Source organism: Galeopterus variegatus, unplaced genomic scaffold (genome assembly GCF_000696425.1).
Source record: "Galeopterus variegatus unplaced genomic scaffold, G_variegatus-3.0.2 Scaffold2381, whole genome shotgun sequence".
NCBI lineage: Eukaryota > Metazoa > Chordata > Mammalia > Dermoptera > Cynocephalidae > Galeopterus > Galeopterus variegatus.
The window spans coordinates 14120-22070 of NW_007728492.1; positions in this window are offsets into that span (position 1 = coordinate 14120).

Genomic DNA, 7951 nt, shown 5'->3' on the forward strand with positions numbered 1-7951 from the left:
ATTCTAAGTTTAATTGCTTCATTTTGCACCCCCAACCTCCCTCCCCTCACGGTGGTACCTAATATGTGGATTTACTAAATGAATTAAGCAACCTAGAAAATATAGAGATAATGAATAATTGAAATGTGATTAATAATAGTAAGGAAACACTCATTTTAGTGTTTGTATTATCCTTGTGAAAATCATTTCGTTGCCAATATATTCTGAAGAATGTCTTCTTGATCAGTCAGATAAGCTGGGTTTTTTCTCTGTATCATGAATCATGTTTGATTCCTGTGAAATTCCCTGGCCCATGGATCCTCCCCGCTTTTCCTCTTTTTTTTCTTTTGAGTGCGGAAAACTTTTTATCCAGTCTCTTTCTTTTGCCTTTTCCAGTTCTATCATAGCCACCCTGACCTTGGGTAAAATCCAAAGTCTTGCCTTCTGGATACCTTCCTGCAGGTCCACTCTGTCAGCCATCAGTCTCCTCTGCCTCACAGCTACATCTGCCATCACCAACCCTCTCTCCCCCAGAGGGGCAAACAGGCTTTGTGACCAAAAAGTGGCTGTTTGGGGGAGTGTTAACTATGCAGAGGCACATCCCCATGGGGTTTGCCACAGAGATCTAAATTCCAGAAGAAGTAGGGCACCACACCTAAGAAGGTAAATTTAGCACCAGATGGTTGCTAAGGGATTGCAGATCAAGAAGCTTGGAAACACCCTATGGGTACAATGTCTTAGAAAGTCTTTAAGGCACATTCTATGAATTTTTGCTTCATTACTGGCAATATACGACCTTGAAGGAAAGTCTTATTTTTTCCTTCAGCTCATTTCTGTTTCTCTCTGTCCTGACTCACCCTGTTTCCAGCCTTCTACCCCTTGCAGTTATTCTGGTCTAGCAAAGTCATTTCTTTTGACAGAGACAATATATCTAAGAATGATTAGTCTAGTGTGAGCCAGAGGGAACAGCCCCTCATGGTCAAGGAGTGCATTCAGGAAGTGATCAGCTTGATGCTTGAAACAACCTCAGACAATGGGCAATTCTCCTTTCAAATATTCATGAATACTTATTGTGGAATTCAGTTAAAACTTCTTTCTTCTCTAGTTTTCCAATTACACAACCTTCAACTGACACAGGTCTCTTATGAATAACAATGCCACACTGAAGGAAGAGATCGTTCTTATACTTCAACCTGAAAGAATCAGTCTATTAGCAGGCCAGGGAAATGGTACTTTCCAAGGAATGGTGACTGACTCAGGCATGTTATCAAACTTCCTCATCATCTCCACATTTCCTGTATCGCCTGTGGCTTGTTGTTGAAGATGAAGAATCACAGAGATTAAGAAATATGTCTTGCTCTGCTCACCTCTATGTTTATAATCAAACATTTCTTAGGTTGGTGGCCAAGAGAGAATGCCTTCATTCATTTCTTCTCCCCCTTAGCAGATGAAAGTGAAAAACCTCTGAGAAAATCAAGACATCCTTAACTACTCTTTTTTCATTTATTTAATGATTTAATGCCAGAAATTTGAAGAAATTCCTTTTTCTCCTTCTCTTCCTTGTTGCTTAACTTTAAAATTTCATATCGCGTGCACATATCTAATTATGTGCATCCTGTGAATGACCCACATCTTGGTCACTGTCATATTCTTTTTTCATTTATTTAATGATTTAATGCCAGAAATTTGAAGAAATTCCTTTTTCTCCTTCTCTTCCTTGTTGCTTAACTTTAAAATTTCATATTGCGTGCACATATCTAATTATGTGCATCCTGTGAATGACCCACATCTTGGTCACTGTCATATTTTGAACCGTCTCATCGTGAATGAATAATATGTTTTTACCAGAGAAAGAACGAATGGTAGCCATATGCCCAAGTCAATAAAGAAAAATTGTTCTCAGCAGTTATGGTTGCCTTTTTGAGTTAAATCTGCCCCTACACTGGCAAAAGCAGAAGTTCTCCCTATGAGAGCACAACATCTCTCTCATGTTGGAAATAGCGCAATCAGCCAGTTTAGGCTAACTGGCATGTAATTTTCAGTAACTTTATTTCTATCATCCCAAATTAAAGAACTGTTCTCTATTGTGTTTGGTCAATTGCAAGTGAATAAACTTTTTTCTTGGTAACACTTTGTTCTGCAGAAGGCTGCTTTTCACTTTTCCTTTCCTTTGTTTCTTTCTCTCTCTCCTCTTTTGTCTTCAGAAATCACTTAGAATCTGTGTCCTCTTCTGCATCGTATTCTGCACTGCTACGTTACCTACTGGGCCTGCTTCTGTGGACTCCCTATGTGATATGACAATGCGAAAACCTAAATTACTTGCAGCATAGTAGAATTACTTCTTTGTCATTGTCCTCAGATGATGTTATCTTTGAAAAGGAAAGATAACTGTTACATAGGTTCCCCTCTTGTCCATTGTGACTTACAAGGGTAGAAGAACTAACAGAAACTGCTTTTTGACATTGTAAAGACATGAGGAATTACGTTTAAGTAAGTAAAAGTTAAGTCAGAATTATTTGGCCAATATGATTCAATTTAATAAAAGGACAATATAGAGAAAATACATTATTTAGCATTATTTTTCAACTATGTGGACTGCTATAGAAATCAGCAGGCACATCTCTCTCATGTATCTTGGTTGCTCTTTTAAGCGGCTGTGAACAGATTACTAAGGCCATCTCTTCATCTCTAGTGGGGAAAATAGTCTGTGGATGAATAATGGGACACATAGAGTTGCATGTTAGTCTTTGTAATTATTTACTCTTTAACATTCTACACAACTTAGACATGATTCCAACATGGTGTTAGATTTGCGCATTTTATTTACCTGCCCATCTCGTTCCGGCCAGCATATGGTTATCCACTTTGTGTGCCAAAACCAGTAATGCCTTTTATGGCCCTTTAGTCCAGAGAAGTTCTGCACTGACTTTAGTCTCTTGCTGTCTCAATCCGACATGTATACCAATCACAATGGAATAAAGTGTGAGTCGTACTGTGATCAACAGCATATGTCTCTTTTTTTCAAACAGAAACTGCCATGAGGAACGAAGTCATCATTTCTTTGCAATCAGGCATGGGACGTTTTCTGTCTTGTCCTATAGGCTATGGGATTAGAAATACTATACCTGCAAATCAACTGCCATCAAAGCTTGGGTTAAAATGGTATTCGAAGTGATACATCACACTTCAGGCACTTAAAGAGTAGGCATATTGTCTGTGTTAGGTCAGGAGAGCTTGATTTCACCTGTGCCTCTCCTTAAAAGGTGTCCCTTCTTCCCTTTTACTGTTAACCATAGTCAGCACATTATGTGGTTCAGTTATGGAGGCAGGTGATGTTTTTCTTCATCATGCAAGAATTTGTTTTTGTTTATTTTACACTAAGCATCTTTTAGGAAATTTGAAGGTTAATGAGGCTTTTTTATTTCCAACAATTTTTTTCAAGCTGAAAGAGCTGTATTGTTTTCTTTTTCTGATTGTAAAAAAAATAATAACTGCTCACTGTAAATATAAAATGTAAAAAATACAAAACACTATGGAAATAAAAGTAAAGAGGGCTGGCTGGTTAGCTCAGTTTGTTAGAGTGCAGTGTACAACACCAAGGCCAAGGGTTTCAATCCGCTTACTGGCCAGCCATCCCCCCCTGCCCTCCCCCAAAGAAAAGAAATTAAAGAAAAAAATTACTCAAAATTTCATCACTCAAAGATAAGCACAATTAACATTTCAGAGAATATCCCCACATCTATGAATAGGTATAGATATAAATATTGAATAATTTTATATAATCATGCTGTTCTGTAGTCTGTTTTCTTCACTTAGCAATATAATGTGGGCATCTTTCCATCTTGATAATATAGATCTACATCATCAATTTTAACAGCCCTGAATATTCCACAATGCAGTTGTTGAAGTTTCTCTTTCTAAATTATACAGAGTGCTATATCACAGATGGTCAGTATGCCCACAATGCTGTTAGCCTGAGATCTTCAGGCTATCAAAAATGTGCCGTTTATAAGCTTTCCCCCAACCGCAGAGTTAGTTCAATCTGGTATATTCTCATCATAGCTGAATGGTACATGTGAATACTCACTAGATGCACAGATCAGTACTAAAATTCATTGGGGAGGTCATTGATTTAATCACACCTCTCAGTTGATGTTGTTGCATTGATTACTTCTCCATTATTTAGATTGGCATTGGCATTGGCAATAAAGCTGAAAAATGCCAAATGCCACTCCCAAAAACCTGCTCTGTGCCTCAATAGGAAACGGAGCCCTCCAGCTAAGTACCAGAATACAGTGCTCCTTACAGAGGAGAAAGGGAGATACTTCTTAAAGGAGGGGTTCCTTAAGTGATCTTCCTCCCAGCCTCCCTCCCATAAGGTAAGAATGAGAAAAACACCATCTCATGACAACCTGCAGATTCTGGAAGTAGGAATTTTGCCGGTCAACAACCATTTTAGACAAGTGAGCGCATATTTAACAAGTGCCCACCCTCTACAAGTGTCCACCCTCTGCCAGGCTCCGAGGTGCTGCTCCTGTCTTTCAAACGCTGGGAGGAGCAGGGAAGGACTACCGCACAAGTGCACAAATGACTGTGGCAGCAGAAGGTAAGGTGAGAACTGTAAAAGTACAGTGCTGCGGCAGTTCGCAAGTCAAGGAGACCAGAGAGAGGAATCGGGGTTTGGTGTGGGCTTGGAAGGACAGCTCTGGCTTCCACATGGTTGAGACGGGAGTGCAGGCACTCCAGACTGAGGGAAGCACATGAGCAAAGGCATGGAGGTGGGAGAGTACAGTGTGCACTTCAGAGGCAAGAATTTGTTGAGCAGTTATTACTATGTGCCAGTTAACTGTGCTGGGCCCTGGGGGCACAATGGTGACAGTCCCTGCATTCCTGGAATTCTCATGCAACAAGGAAGACGGACATTAAACAAGTTATTGCTAGTGTGATGAGCATTTTGAAAGGGAATGGGATGCTTAGAGTAGATGGTAGTGGCAAGCGAGTGGATTTGGTTGCATCATGGGATAATGTAAGCTCACGGTGAGATGATCTAGGTTGGAATGTCGATGTCCTTGCCTGCTGAGTTAGGGTATTTGAATTGAACTTGGCTGCCAGTGAGGATCCCCTGAAGGCTTTGGGTCAGGGAGTGATATTATTGGAGCTTGATCTGGCAGCATTATATAGAACAACCGGGAACTGAGGAAGACTGGTGTTTCTCTAAGTTTAATTTCCCCAAGTTTAATTTGTTATTGAAACATCTCTTGTTACCACCAAAATGCAGCCTGAAAGCCAAGCAATTAACGCTCTCTATATTTTCTTTCCTGAAGAACAGATTAAAAACCTTTCCCTTCCAACTCCAAAGGGACATTTTCAACGCAAATGAGATAAAAGGACTAAAGTGTTTTTGGAAGAAAGGTATAAGGTAAATATCATTATCATCATCATTATCCTCATTAACTCCTATCACAGCAAGTTTCGGTCCCATCAAAATGTCATCTTCTATTTGAAACATCAATCACCTACTCCAGAAATAACTCAGGATTTTCATCATTGATGCCTCTAAGCAGGCCTGACAGCTTCTGTGGTGAACTCACAGGTTTCCTTGGTAGCCGACATGGCCGCTCTGCAGAATATTTGCATTAGGAAACTGTTGGCAAATTGGAATGTTCCCCACCTCCCTTCCCCATCCAAACACTCATTTGTAACTTAGTGAAAGCTGGGCCACTTATAGCACAAGATAACTGGGGTTATCAGGCTTTTAAGAGAACATGTAAGTGCCAAAAATGTTACTGTCACTATAAATAAATAAAAGATTCAAATGAGTATGTCAGTGAACTGCTTGGTAAAATATTGCCCAGGCTGGGTTGTGACACAAATGCCCCTAAGTCTTGGGAAGGCCCCTCACTTATGAATAGAAAGTTTAGTCACTTAGCTATGAATACAGAGAAAGAGTTTGGGTGAATTAACACAGACCTAAGAAGTTAGTTTGCTTTTTCCTATGCTTAGACTTTTCCCCCAGGTTTACTGAGGTATAAATGCCAGTAAAATTGGTATATATTTAAGATGTGCAACCTGATGTTTTGATATACATATATGTTGTGAAATAATCACCACAATCAACTTAATTAACAAATCTATCACTTAACATAGTTACCAGTTTGCTTTTTTCTTTTTCTTTCCTTTTGGTGCGTTGAGAACATTTAAGATCTTTCCTTTTAGCAAATTTCAAGTGTACAACACAAGGTTGTTAACAACACTCACATTGCTATACATTAGATCTCCAGAACTTACGTTGCAGAACTGAAACTTTGCACCCTTTGACCAGCATCTCCCCATTTCCCCCTCTAAAGCAATTTTTAAGTTCCTGCTCATGGACAAGGAAGCTTATTGATTAGCTAAGACTTTGGAGCAAGAACTCAGAGGACAACTGTTCAAAATTAAACTAAGATAGTATGTGCTATGTGTTGAGATTTCCCTCTATCCACTAAGGATACAAAGGCCACATATTTCACCTGGGTACAAGAAAAGTTCAGGAACCAAACAAGCTATGATTCCAAGCAACCATCTAGCTTTTTAGAAATGTTAGCTCTTCCAACTCTGGAAGGAGCTAGTGAAATAAACACTGATTCACATATCAAGCACAGGCTTAAAATTCCAGGGCAGGATATGAACAAAGTCATCTCTTTTGTTTACAGGGACCCAGATGAGTGGAGAAGATCCCCTATAGTTAATGCTGGGACAGCAACATGGGGCTTGCTTTCTATGCTTGATAATAATTGGGGATAATAAAAAAGGAATACTGTCACCAGGGCCAGATGGTAACAAGGAGTCTGGTAGGAAATAGATTCGTTCCCACTTGGTGCAAATGAAGAGATTTTAATGGAGGTCTGTTTCAGAGGTATGAGTGTTAAGGATACAAACACCCAGAAACCAGCTGTCAGCAACAATCCTCAGCCCAGCAGGAAAGGACAGGCAACTGTGCTTCAGAATTGGGACAGAGAGGGCAGGACCACAGCCATAGCCAGAGACCAGGTTCCACAGCAAGGAAGCAGTATCTCAACCTCTCTCGTCACTTTCTGATCTGCTGGTGCTCCCCATTGGCTGAGCACAACTGCAAGATGCTAGTGAGGGGCCCTGCTGATGCCCCCAGGAGAAGTCAGTCTCCCAGGGCAGAGACTGGCAGAGAGGGACAGAGGAAGGATCTGAGAGGTCAGAGGATGTTAGCACCCCACCACCGTGAAAATGAGTTCTTAGCCTATGAGACAGTGGCCATTACCAACCCTACCCCACAAAGTAGTCATTTAAATCATAACTCTTGGCAGATCCCTCAGGCACATGCCAGTTCTGTGGTCTGGTCCTTCCTCCATCAGTATCAGAGGGTGATTGGAGCAGAATCAACAACAGAACATGAGTCTGTGCGGCCTGAGGGTGAAAGAACCTTGCATTCCAGACCCATGAGTCCTGGACCTCATTAGTAAGCACTATGTGAATTCTAAAATTAGAGCAGTCTCTTGGGCACCTGGTATCCAAAAACAGCTAGCTGCCTTTTTGCACCATGCCCATGACCTTCTGGTGACATAAAGTTGTTTAGAATTCTGAAGAACCTATTTTCTCTTCCCCTTTTTGTTTGTACATCCAGCCTACCTTGCCAGGCATAAGCTGTTTTGGTTTTATGTGGTCATGTTGCTTGTGGCGATAATGGTCAGTCTAAACTAATAGTCATTTCCCCTTTCCTGGGAGTGTTCAAGTAGAGACTGGAGGACCGTGTGCGAGTGTGGTTGTAGAGAGAGCAGTGTATATAGTCACATCTGATACATCTAACATCTAGACCAGAGTGTCCCTTTACACTCTGGAATTCTACGATTAGGTCTTTGGACTGTTCTGATTCTGGGTGACTTTCCTTTCTCCTCCACCGCCCCCAGTCTCCCAAACAGATGAACATTGTCTTCATCTAGTAATTGACAGTAATAATGTT